Source organism: Megalops cyprinoides, chromosome 10 (genome assembly GCF_013368585.1).
Source record: "Megalops cyprinoides isolate fMegCyp1 chromosome 10, fMegCyp1.pri, whole genome shotgun sequence".
Lineage (NCBI taxonomy): Eukaryota > Metazoa > Chordata > Actinopteri > Elopiformes > Megalopidae > Megalops > Megalops cyprinoides.
This window is the reverse complement of record NC_050592.1, coordinates 35,061,273-35,075,261: the sequence shown is the minus strand read 5'-3', so window position 1 is coordinate 35,075,261 and position 13,989 is coordinate 35,061,273. Positions and strand designations below refer to the sequence as shown.

Sequence of the window (13,989 nt, the reverse complement as noted above, 5' to 3'; positions counted from 1 at the left end):
GCACAGGCAATTTCAGAAGAACAATCTGACCAAACATGAAAGCATAATGTCGGTTTGTGTTTTGGCGAGGCTCCTGCAACCAGTTGGGTCCAAGAGTTGCGCCGGTTCTGCGGGTCACTTGGAGCTTGACCTGCACATGCCAGAACACTAACACAGCATAGGTATGCTAACCCATCTCCAGCAGTCAGCATAACAAGGAGGCACATTCCTGTTGCTTTGGCAAAGGGTGCAAAGCTGAGACTGGAGGAAAGAAAAAGCGCTCTTGTGACACATGGAATTCGGAGTCGCTGCCAGGGCTTCTGTTCCTGGCTCCTGGCTGACACTGGCTGAGCGCAGCACCCTGTTCATTCCGCTGTGGAGACCAGAGCAGGCTCTTTGAGGAGCTGATTATCAGTCCCTCTGCAGTCATCAGGGAGTCACAGGTCTGCGCTCGTACAGAGGAAGGCTCGAGGCGTCATTTATCAGACTCTATCAGTCATGGTCGTCTTGTGTTCCTTGGCCTGCAAAACTCAGCCCTCAGGGATCACATCTGAGCTGACAACATCTCAAACCTCCTCTGCATCATGTATCATGGCTCAGTAAAACCCTTTGTAAAAATAAGTACCTGTCTCTGCTGTGATATACAGTCAAAGCTTTTAATGAATCCTCACTGTCAGATCTAGAAAGCAAAGGATCTTTGTATATAAATACAAATTAAATTACATGAGTACTGTAGGTTTTCCCCAGAGGAAAGTTAATATTAGCAACAACATAAAATTCAGTTCGAATTATATATAAATATAATCATCAAACAAAACTGTAGGAGATGCAGCCTCTCTCACATTCCCTTCTCTAATATTTCACATTTGGTCAAGTGCCTTGTCCATGACAGCTCAGAACAAGAAAAACTCATGACCTCACATTTAATGCCCTCAGCTTGAGGTGAAAGCACACCATTCCTGTCCTACATGTTATGGAAAATAAGTTATGAGCCAGTAAAAAAAGACAGGAGACAGAGAAAGAGGGAGGGTGAAAAGGGGGAGAGAGAGAGATTGAGAGAGATAGAGGGAAAGAGAGTGAGGAAAACAGAGAGCAAGGCAGAGCAAGGGAGAGAGAGGAAAAGAGAGAGTGACTGAGAGACTGAGCAAGGGAGTGAGACAGCGAGAGACAGAGAGAGAAAGAGAGACACGAGGGGCTCAAATTTAAGCGCCAGAGATCTCTGAGCTTATCTTCACACAGCCAGACCTCCCCCTCCCACTCTCCCAATGCTCTAAAAACAAGCCGGCATGGTGGACACACAGCCCTGGAAGAGGAGCACAGAGTTTCCGCAGTTTCCAGCTGCAAGATGAGGCCATGGGAAAGCGGAGGGAGGAGCCAGTGCGTGGGCGACCACAGGGGCCACTGTCCAAGTGCCGCGCAGGCTGGAGATCGCATCAAACTTCCCACGGAAAGCCTGGCATCGGTCAGTCCCAGCCCTGCCAGCTGCAGGCGTCTGCCGGCAAGGTAATGCCGACAAGACGATGCGAGCACTCTCCCCTGCAGGGCTGAACCCAAACGGAGGGGTAGGAGGAAAAAAGGAACACTAAGTTCTGCAGCGACTGCTCCCCGCACTCCAAGTGGAAATTCCTGACTTCATATGCTGCCAAAATCATAACAGAGAGGGGTTTTCAATTGGCTCGCAGGAGCACCATTTCTTTCCGGTCCATCTTCCGCGGGCTGCGCTCTCTGAATCCAGCATGGGGGAGAGAGGGGATCGACGGGGGGGCGTGGGGAGAGGAGCACAATCGCAACATGCACAGTTTTTTGGATAGCTACATCTTCCAATGGGAGGGAGAGGGAGAAGGAGAGGGAGAGGGAGAGGGAGAGGGAGAGGGAGAGGGGGAGGGGGTGGGTGGGAGGGATGTTCTGTGGAGTGGGTGGGGGGGTGGGGGGGCGCTGTTCACGTGACATGGAGGGAGCAAATCGGGCCACTGGAAACCAAGTTCACCGGAAAGTTTACTGGGTCAGCACAGCTGTGGCGGGGAGCCAGCCAATGAAGTCTGGCTCTTGTGTCTGGGAGTAGCAGTCTCAGTGAGGCAGCTGGAGCAACACCCCAGACAGACTGCGTGAGCGTGCCTGTCTGCAAGAGAGGGTGTGTGTGTGAGAGAGAGAGAGGGAGAGAGAGACAAAAAAAGGAGGAAAAAGACAGTCAGGGAAAGCAAGGAAGCAAAGCAGCACAACAGGAAGACAGTGCTGGATGAAAGAGGGAGCTAGAGTCAGAGGAACATTTATAATGTTGTGTCTGATCCTGAGGGTTTGGAAACACTGTACACTGAGGCTTACCAGTCACCCTCAGTTTGCAGTCTGGAATTTAGAACAGCAATATCTGACACATAAAATGTGAAACATTCATTGCTTTTTACCTTTGTGAAATTTATGCATTTTTACCCAAAAATATAATAAATGGAGACAAAGAAATGAATGATGCTGGTATGTTGTTTTTTTTTATTAATCTGTGTGCTATTGTTACACAGCATCATGAGATATTGAATTATTTTGCTCTGAATGCCCCCATTCTTATTCACCATCAGATATTGCTAAATCCACCCAGGCTCCACCTACACAACGATTCCATCTCTCTCTGTCTCACCAATATGGGAATGCAATTCACTTGCAAATGTGTCTGCATAAGCCTGCATTAGTCAGTTATGCTACAGTGAAAACATCTCTAATAACCCATAAAAAAGTCCTCGAACACAGGGCTGGCAGTGCCGCCACAACAGACGATTCTTGCCAAAGCCCGGGACAAGGCTGTCTCATAAGTCCCTATTATCATTACAAGCAGGTGAATAAACATCCTAAAATAATAATAAAAATGCATAAAAAATGACAGTGGTTCTGCTGTCAATGTGATAGCTGGAACATTACTGCCTCAGTGCTGCTGTGGAATGCATGGTGATTGCATTAAGTGTCAGAGTTCACAGAGAGGTCCCCCATGCCCCCACCCCCCATCGCAAGCCACCAGGCAGACACACTGACGATGGCCCACTGCTGTGATGGCCCCCACCTCTCCCATTTTGGACTGACTGAGCAAACTGTGATTGGAGCTTAAGGCTGGGAAGGGCCATCTTGTGCAGCACCATCATTGCAAACATTCAGATTACTTCATCCATTTTGAACACACTGTTCCACATCCCTCAGTGTTCTCACTCCTTTTTGTTATATTTGCCATAATAGCATGCAACAAAAATACAGAAAGGGAAAAATCTATTTCAATCCAATTTGTGTTTAACTACTGTATTTTCAGCTTGAAAATCTGTTTCTCTCCCTTCTGCTGTTAACACATAGGTATGTTTTGAATTTTTATTATTGTGACTTCAATCTGTTAATTTACTGTATAATTTAAAGGAACTCAAAAACTAGTGAGAATGTATTTAATCACTGTGCAATTAACGTTCATTGAACATTTCTTCCTTCACAAATACATAAAAATGTCAACAAAAGCTTATCTTGGATTTTATATACAGTGTATGCAAGTTGACACAGACACACTGTCTCTCTCTCTCTCTCTCTCTCTCTCTCTATCTCTCCCTCACACACACACACACACATATGCGCGCACGCATGCATGCATGCACACACGCACACGCACATGCACACACATACACACACAGGCTAATAAAAAAATGTGGCCAAAAACTAACAACTCTCAGTTTAAGGAAGAAAATCAACTAATGGCTGGGCCCCACTGAGAAGGACCTTTTGTTCTGTTTGTTATTTTGAGAACCAGAGACCCCAGAGGAATTCGAGAAACAAACAAGCCTCACATAGGACCACTTTGGCAACTTTGTCTATGGTGCAGTTCATCTGTGAAGTTCACAGGGGGGACGCTGTGACAGGAGGAAGGAAATGCACCTTCAATGCGTCAAGGTAACTTCCTGCTAGGGCAGACAGTCAGCACAGACCCCTGACCTCACCATTGATCTGTCACCAGAGGCGAGGTGGGAGAGGTTGTTAGACAAGAGAGAGGAGGAGATATTTGCGGCCCAACTGAGAGGTAGATCTTGAGACTGGCCTCAGGGAGGTAAAAAATGATCACTAGCTACCCCAGCTGTGAACGAGTGCTGTTTTGCCTATGCACCAAGGTCAGGGTGTCGTTTTTCTTTGATTCACCCATATTTCAGTCTTTTTGTTTTGTTTTGTTTTGTCTGGAGTCTTTTTGCCTTTTTTTCCCCAGGAGCAGGAGGAGAAAAAAAAAACCCAGTGCTGTGTGGACTCGTCATGGAAGACGCCTCGCTCCTCAGAGTGGTGTGCTGGGGAGAGACGCGGCTGGCTTGCTCTATTCTCAATGGGCCAGCCTGCTTCCCAGCCTCCCACGGGCAAAGCGTTATGTAACGCTTCTATCACATCCTCGCCCAGGCTCCTTCAACAGCCCCAGCTCAGTGCAGACAGTGGGAAAGTGGGGGGCGAGCTCCAGCTGCCAGTGCATTCTGGGTAGGGAAAGCGAGCCTGAGTCTCGACTCCCCCACGCGTCTTCAAAAGCAGGTTTTTTGACTTTCTTATTCTGCATGGGTGCTTTTGAGCTTGCTGTGCATTGCATCATCTGCAGCTCAGTTTCCACAAACCATGTCAATACAGTGTTGTCTTCAACAGGATGAATAAGTAATGGATGTCGGTGTGCTTTCACTGTGTGTGTGTGTGTGTGTGTGTGTGTGTGTGTGTGTGTGTCACCTTGTTGTCTGGAGAAAAATGGTAACTGGAGAATAAAAACATTTTTATATTTTTATATACATATTTAGTGACTCCAGTGATTTGCACACCCACAGGTAACAGACATAAAGAAACACAGTAGCATCTCTGAAGAGTGTCTATACATGCAAATGTCAGGGGATGAATGTTTGAACATGAATGTATGAATGTGATAGACACATATCTGAGCGTCGTCTGGGTGATATTATTTAAACCAGGTAACCTATGTGCTGTCTAATATATGGCATCTTTTCTCTTTCCATATCCACTGAGTAGTATAGTAAATAAAAACGTAAACATATAAACTGTATAACTGTAGACTGATAAACTGAAATGGTAACCACAAAATAACACAGGTATGACGGAATGAGATAGAACAGTTCGTTTCATTGCCATACATGTGCAGTGCTGAGGAATGCCAGCGTTTGGTGGAAACTACAGCTTTCAAATCTGGAAAAAATCACCCCTTCACGAGTGGCACAACCCCAGATCACCTGTTTGCAATCTGACACAGAACTGGCAGGGATGTGGATTCACTGGACCACACTTGACCTTTGCTTTCAGAGGAAAGTCCAATGTTTGGGATTGGTTTCGTCGCAAGCAGTTGCCACAATAGTGTTATGGTTGGCATTAGCAAGAAGGAGTACCACCCAATCAGAAACAGCAGGAGGACTAAAATTATCACTTCTGTTGAAATCCAGAGTGATGTCACTCAATATTTATTTACCTCTTATTTATATATAATATTTATTGTGTTATAATTTATTCCAATTCCATATCACCGTTCATGTCACTTTTCATGCTCTTACCATCCAATGTGCATGTGGAGCTATGCAAATATTTATTTTGTTAATATTTAAGATTTATGGATTTGTAGTTTATTCTAGTTCCGTGATGTCACTGTTCATCTCACTTTTCATGGTATTACTCTCCAATGTGTATGTAGGACTTGTCCATATTCATGATCCTGTAGTTCATCAATGAGTTCTCAAGTTTTCAAGCAGGTGAGGAGGAAGAAGAGGATGTAGAAGAGGAAGACTGCCTCAACAATCATCACAACACGTTCGTAATACTGTTAACAGTGTTACCACGTGCAACCTCGTTAGTGTTAGCTTGATTCATGGTTGGGTTTCTCTTATTCTACCAATTCTCCAGACTCTCTCACCCCAACAGCACAGATTCTTCAGACATAAGTTGCTGATACAGAACCAGTTCTGTTGTTTAGTTTATACTGTAGTTTATATGGTAGAATTGTAACTGGGTAGTCTGGTCCTAGACCAGCAATTTATGAACTAATTCTACCTCAAACTTTTGCCAGCTGCCTGTTGTGTGTGCATTACGATAGCCACTTCCAGTTTGCCCCCACTACTCCTCCATTACTCAAACATAGAATTATTTGACATTTTATCCCAAGATGCGTCACTGGCATGTTGTCGTAATTACACCTTCTTAGAGTTAACTCATGGCTGACCAGTTTTAGAGTGCCGTCCCAGGTGGCTGGGATTTGTGCATACTTTAATGTGACCTTAATCCAAACAGGTCTGTTGAATCTCTTTTGTCTCATCTCTGCACAACCGCGCCCGCTAATTACCTGTCAGCTGCACCCCTCTGGAGACAAACTAACCCAGAGTCCCCTGCGAAATGATCTCGGATTGATAAAAACAATTAGCCAATTAGTCTCTGAATTAGCGCACACTGAAAACTAATTCTTCATTAAGGAGCAACAAGCTGGCCTAATTGAGTGGCCGCTCTATCTGGGCAGTGTTGCCGTGCCAGAAGACTCTCTGCGAGGGCAAACCGTCCCTAGCTGCTCTGCAGAGCCTCTGGCCTCTGCACCTGTTGAACTCCTTACTGGCCTTAATGAGCGTGGCCTTTGACCCACCCGGGAAGATCAACTTTCTTTCCTAATTTGCCTTAACGAAAGACCAGTTAGTGTGAGATGCAGAAATTGGTGGCACCACACAGGGGGGAACTACCAGCCCCTGCATGATGCATGACTACACCCCCAAACTTCGCTCCCCTCCACGCACCAGAGCGGCTCGTTTTCAGGAAGGCTGCGCTCCCAGGCCATCTGAGGTTATTGGGAGTGACGGCACCTGCTGCAAGCCTTGCGTCACCCCAGCTCGCACCGAACACAGCATGTGCAGACAGCATCTCTGAGAGTCAGGGCCCGCCATCATCCGAGGCCAAGAGAGACACCTGCTGTAGGCTGTGATGTCCCGGAGAGCCCGTCGTCCTGCAGAACGAGGGGAGAGGTGTGTCTGTGTCTGTGTGCATAATGTACAGTCCCTAAAAAAGTTGTCTCCCGCTCTGTTTGCTGTCTTCCAGGCCTGATTCTAACACCTGCCCTGCAGCGCTGTGCTGTCAGGGCTCCACTTGGCACAAAGACCAGGCAAAGGGGAACAGGTAACAACACAAAAAACACTGCTCATAACCAGAATGGCTCCTAGGTCTGAGAACAGAATTAGTCAGCTCTAAACAAGATGAGAAATGCTGCCACTTGAGCCCTGGAGTCCATAGACGGAGCACAAGGGAAGGCCCTGTGGGCTCATTTCGATGTGGGCAGAGGTGTCTGGGGCCATATCAATCTCTCTCAGTAGACTTCCTGAAAGGGGAGAACGGCCATGGGGCCCCTGAGGTGGCCTGAGTGAAACAGGAAGAGAGCTTTGCGAGAGGCTCTGCAACACCTCGCCCCTCCTCACCCCGCCCCATGCCTCCTGTTGCTGTTGACAATGCACCGTGCACTGCTGTGATACAGCAGAAATTGCAAGACGCACCACAAGACAGGAGATTCTCCAGGCCTACAGAGATCACTTTCAGCAGTATCAGAGTTCTGACAGTGAAATTAACTATGGGCCCATGAAGAAAGGTACCTGCTGTAACAGGTAAGCAATTGTTCAGAAAAACAGAACTGCTAATGCGAATTTACACATGTATGTATTTCTGGTCTGGGGCCAGAGAAATGTTAACCAAAATAAAAAAGGAGTACAACCAACATACTTCTAAAAGTGTTTTATTGTGCTGCCACTAAAACCCACTTGGACCATTTTCACATTCTGTGTTAAACAGACAGCCAATGGCTTCAAGCTAATCAGAAAAAAAGCATGCAGATTACCACTATGATGTAAAAATCCCACAAAAAACTCCAATTAGGGCATGTGAGGTCTTTCTGATCCTAAAACCATGGTTATAAACATGCTATGGGGATAAATAAATGACCAAGCCCCTCTTCTCTCACTGTTTTCCCTCTGTTAACTTCTGTGTCAAAGATAGACAGCACGTCCCTCCTATTATTCATAAAAAAGGAAAAAAAATCAAATCAACTAAGCTAAGCGGCAACGTCTCCCCGCCAACACAGGGCAGTTCTTATCAGTGATGAGTCACTCCTCTCTTCGCTGTGTTTCTCCAAGCACTCCTGTAATAACTGAACAGGGTGTTCTGTAAAGTTCTGTTGGGTAACAAGCCGGTCCTTGGAGACAGACTCCTCTTCACTCCTTCTCTGAAACCCTGACAGAGACATACACACACATGCCCAATGCTGCCACGGTTGAGTGTTCCAATGCTTTACGCTCCAAAGTACCTCTTAAACTTTTTGACCCTGGGGCCCTCAAAAAAGCATATCGCCCTTTTTCAACCTCTTCAGAGGCTGCCAAAAGCAAACTTAATACTAGGGAAACAAAGGCATGTACTTCTGCTTAAACAGATGAAATTTCTTCTGAATGTTCCCTCCTGAAGTACCTACATCACAACAGACACTGTGCTGTATGCATGCCTGCTGTGTTGATTCATATCCCCAGTGACCACCATGTGTGCTCGACAAGTCATGCATGCATCTCAGACACCCGACTATGATATACGAACGTATCTTTTAAGTTTTTGAATGCAACCTTTAATGAGTATTTAAGCCTGCAGTGGATGCACAGATGACGTGGGGAGCATGGGCCGAGGTTAACCACGTCTTGGGACGACTGCACTCTGCATACCTGATGCCAGGTTTTACTTTTTTCAGCCAAATTGGGGGAATCATCACTGATTTTACACTGACTTGTGGGACCAAAAAGCCACCCATCATTTTGGCTTTTTTTCACAAATAAAAATATTTGTTTTCAGTTAGAAAAGTGAGATGAACTTGTTCCTGATCCCAAGTCATCATACTTTTGTGGCTAGTTTGTTGTAAGAAGCCAGTTTGCTGCCCCACTTTTTTCCCTCCAAAATGACTGATGCTAATAGTCTAGCTTTCATTTTAGCCCTATAAAGTCATGATTTTGTTTGGCTGCCAGATGATGACACCTTAGCTTGGGATTTTGAAATTTGGCTGGCAGCCCTGGTCAGCTCCTCAGCTGGGTAAGAGCCTCACTCAGTGGAATAAAATGTTGATATCCCATCCATCCAAAGCCTAACCTAATTACATCTGGGAAACAACTTTGTACACTTGACATCTCAGGAATGTATCAATCTAAACAATAAGCAATATATCATTAACGGTAACTACTTTATTTTTTGTCCTTTATGTGCATGTCATATTTTCATGTTAGAATGCAGATATAGTCACAATCACACTGAAAGCATACCATAAACACCAAGATGGGTCTCCCTCTCAGTCAAACACCATGGACAAACCGTCAGGGCACAGGCACGGACTCAAATGCAGACCAGATGTACTCAGGTTCTTTATTGAAGTCTCAGGGCTGGTACGGAATGTCAGAACAGGCAGGGTCAAAACCAAGGAAGCAGTCCGAAGTGGGGCAGATGAGGGGCCAGGGTCATGAACAAGGCAGACGGGGTCAGAACCAGGCAGGCAGGTGGATCAGGCAATCAGGACAAAACGGCAGGCAGAGACAAAGTCGAGGAATAGGCAAGGTCAGCACAGAAAACTCCAAAACAGAATATACAGGCAGGAACAAGACAGGCAAAAAAAAAAAAAACACTGCAACAAACTGGCAACAAGACAGGGTAGATATAGGGCTGGGCTGATGAAGCGATGGGATGCAGGTGAGCAGGCAGGCAGGTGGAGGCAATCAGGAAATCAGGTGGGCAGGGACAGGGCGGAGAGCGGGGCAGGGCAGGAACACATGGGAACAGTTAACAAAAGCACATGGACCACACAGACAGACAGAGAGAACACGAAAACAACAGCTAGGGGGCTGAAGTACTGACACAAGCACTGATGAAGTGCCTCCATCTGGGGCACCTCGGTGGGTGAGACGCTCTTCTTTCAGGGGAACTCCCGCTTAGAGAGCTCATGTGAGCCACCCTCCAGAGGGGATGGTGATGAGCCGCTGCACGTGCCCACTGATGGAGAGGCCTCGAGGACCATAGCCCCGAAACGCAACTGCAGAAGTACCTATAGTAATAATAAGCAGATTTTAAATACTCACCTTGCAAAGAATGAAACGTAACATTTCATTCCTGCATTTCACACTAAGGGAACAGGGTTGGTCACTCCAAGTTTGCAGCTTTGAGTTCCAAATGGAGCACTTCTACTGCACCCTTGAGCAAGGAACTTAACCATAACAGCTTCAGTGAAATACCCAGATGTATTAAAGGGTAAGACACAAAGCTGTGTGTCACTGTGAAAGAGTCTTAAGCAGATGAATAATGCAGAGCCATAAAGTGTACACATTAAGGACTGCTGCAGTGGCAGAGGCAGCACCCTTAGGTGATGAATGCGTAGGGAGTTTATACTCTTCTCGAAATGAAGGGATTTCCGGGCCAGCATGACCTTTTAAATGCCCAATTCCTTACCGCGTTGCCAGTCACACCGGCAGTGGTTTCCCACTCTCTCCCGTGTTAAATTGAACGCGCTCACTAGACCCTTGTGTCTATGCATCCTCACATTAAACACACGCATCTGTCTGTACTGGTTGCATGTCCTGTTCTCATCTTAACCTAATGCCATTATCCTGTCTGTGGTCTCTGTGATCGCAAAATCACATGGTCTGCTTCTTCTCCGTGAGTGCATTCGAGCCCCAGACACCACCTCACCCCTTTCACTCCAACAAAGATCCCTTTCAACCAAACTTTTTTCCCTCCTCAGATTCAACTCAAGTGTCTCCAATTAAACGTCTCTACCGCAGATTGCCTTGGTCTTCAACACAGATGAAGCGACTAACCCTATTAAACGCGACAAATATGTCGAGAAAAAGGGCAGAGAGAACAAATTCACATCTGCATATGAAGTCACAAGCTATGATACTGTTTTCAGAATGGGAACAGCATTTGCCTCCAGATGGTCGAGGAGATATGGAATGCTTGGAACCTCTCATGCAATGCATATTTTCCATGGTGCTTGAAATCTCTGTGAGCTTAGTAAATAAGAGGGCTCCTATTGGCAGGCATATGCTTGATTACACAATGACATTAGTGTAATCTGAACAGTGTGATCTGTATACTAGGAATTACGCATTATTCTACTTCCAGGCTGTGGAACCCTATGGCCAGGGATCGAACCTGGCCATGTCCTTTCCCAATAGCAACTGGGATCTATTAGTGATAGAACCGTTGGGAGTAAGGGGGTAGGTCAGCTTGGATTTCCTTGTCTTAGGCACCCTCTGATTTGCTGGATGCCAGTGAACTGCTTGAATAACATCAGAAGAGTAGCACCTATCCACCAATGAGTGCCCACTCCAGCGTAGAGTGCGAGTTATAGTGCAAAAAGAGCCATTGGCTGTATGTGAGTGTATCGGAGGACAGCGCTCCTAGGCAAGTGCAGAGGCTGTAACAGTGAAACAAACCTGATACCCAATTGGCACTTACAAAACAGGGTTGCATAAAATGGAAAAAAGCATTAAAAATTATTATGCCAGCACTAACGTATTTAAATACACTGTCTACAACTAAAACTAAAGCAAAAATTTTTGTGATTACCAGTTTATAGCCAATTAGCCATCAGTGAATTATTTCAGTAACTCCAATCTTCTCACTGTCAACTAGTATCAACTACTGGAATTCAGGTGACCTATTGTGAAAAATGCAGAGTAGTGTGTGACCACATATCTGGTGTTGGAAAAGGACAGCAACAATTTTTAAAAACTAAAAGTGTCATACATAGTTATATATTTATGTCTACCAAAGCCACAGAACAATAAAATTGTATTTATGTATTCTATAAAGAAGTGATTTAAACAGTACTTTATCAATGTTACATGGTTTCTTAACATAACCAAAGCCAATAATTCCTCAAATGTTTAGTGTTTTAGCTAAATACAGGTCACCCCACCAGAAAGGATGTGAAGTATGAAGCATGATTTATGAAATAACAACTATGTAACACCTAAATTCAGTAGTGGTTTCCATCAATCCTTTCTCTATTTTTTGCTCTACTTTTACAATTACTTTAGGATATATTTTACATTATATTTATTTTAAGTGCACATATTGTTCAATTAAACAAAAAAAAAAAAATTAAACACTCAATTTCTGAACTGTCTTCCTGATTATTCAGAGATGATCATTAGATGTTAAGACAATGACAATGATGGCACAAACCTAATTCTTTTAACAATTACAGAAAGGCTGGGGTTTTATTGCTTTAAGGAATAAATTTGATCTCTGTGATCCCTGTCATTCCCCCAGCACTTGCTCCTGGACTCACACAGCTGAGAGACCTTAACTTGGATTATAAATAAATACAAGTGTTTCTTTTTTCAGTACAAATTACATTTTTGTTTTCAGTCATTGCTGAACCCACTGAACTCTGTTTTCAAAGAAAAAAAAACTACTGTATTTATTTGTGAGTCAAATTGTTGATTGAATAGGAGAGTCAGTCTCCTGCACTCAGTGGTTCGTACTTCTGTTGACCTTAGATGTTCTTGTTTGGAGAATGTTTGTGATCACATAAGAAATAATCAGGGGCCAGGGCCGTCTGACATGGAATGATGGGTAAACAAGGTCAAGCAAAAGTGGCTTTAAGGCTCTTTGAAACCTTCTGTTCCCTTCTTCCCACAGCATGTACATGTTTACTCAAGTGACATCTTCAGAGAAACAAGGAGTTTCTATATCACTTTGTGGAAGATAGTGCTTACTCACTGAACCATGGCATCCACTCATACTCTGTATGTCATAAAGTCTTAACCTCAAGTGAAATCCTAGGCTCTTGTCAGCAAAATTGCCGGCTCACACAGGAATTGTGCATGGAACTAACAGCGCTCTCGGTCATCAGCCAACCGTTTGTTGGATATTTCCACTCTCAGTGTAGCTATCATGCAAATTACACCGCTGTATATTCAAGGTTTTATAGTTGCCCACTAACAGCTGTCTAAGGCTGTGTTTAGGACAAGCAAACAGCAGTGCCACAGCGCCAAGGAGCAACACTGAGCCACAGCTGCCACACTTGTCACCGTGCTGGGGAGTTACGTAATGTGGCGGCCCGCCAAACAGGAAACAGCAAATTTGGACCAGGGAGGGTGTAATTAGGGGCTCCACAACCCATGTCAGAGGGTTTGAGATAGAAACAGCTGTTGACACGGCTTCCTGTTTCGTCTGCTGTCCTAGTGTAAAAATAAAGCAATTGCAGCCAGGGAGAATAGCACTGAAGCCTTCTGCCATGTTATCTACAGAGAGAAAGAGAGAGAAAGAAAAAAAATAACAAGGGCACTTACCCTGACAAATTTCACCCTGCCCATCCAGCTCTCTCCATCTCCATCTCTGACCTGAGACAAGACAGCAAGGACACACTTAGAGAAGCCCTGGATTCCACGTGCTTTACACATTAAGCATATTAGCATGAGTGCTAAAATACAGCCTGAAGGTCAAGCATTAAGGCATACTGACACCCACAGTGAGGCAGGACAAGAGCTCAGCACGAGGTGGCTAGACTACACATGCATCCATCGAGAACACATAGGTCTATTCTCAACACGGAAAGTGAGAAATGCAATAGGCCGATGCAAATGGATCCCTCCTAAAGTAATTCAATTCAAAAACTGAATGGCACCATTCAAGGAGGGGTTTGTTCATTGTAAACATTCAGTCCACTGTTACAGTGCATCTGCACATAGTATCCTGGTCAAAGGGGCCTTTCTTGTGGAATAAAGAACACTGGTCAATTAAGGCACTGTATCAGACCGAGTCACTGTGACCAATCGTGAATGCCATAACATTCACTTGGAGGGAACACTGATATATTGGTGGATAGCTTTTCACTGTAGGTGGTTTGGCTTGCATGTGAATTGTTTTGAGAAGATGCTGTTCTCCAAATTCCCATGGGTTTCTGTGGCCTTTGGCCAGTGGGAATGATAAACATTGTACAGTGTCTGAGGAGGTCAAAACAAGCTCAGAGAA

The 13,989-nt window shown here is 45.0% G+C and overlaps 1 long non-coding RNA gene across 1 annotated transcript in view; it reads right to left on the bottom strand.

The window, feature by feature from the left end:
• Positions 1 to 13,989, bottom strand: part of LOC118784852 — a 149,553-nt gene that overhangs the window by 59,155 nt on the left and 76,409 nt on the right. Inside the window, exon 2 of the long non-coding RNA XR_005005256.1 lies at positions 13,308 to 13,358. This is a non-coding gene — a long non-coding RNA (uncharacterized LOC118784852). The remainder of the gene's footprint in view (positions 1 to 13,307; positions 13,359 to 13,989) is intronic.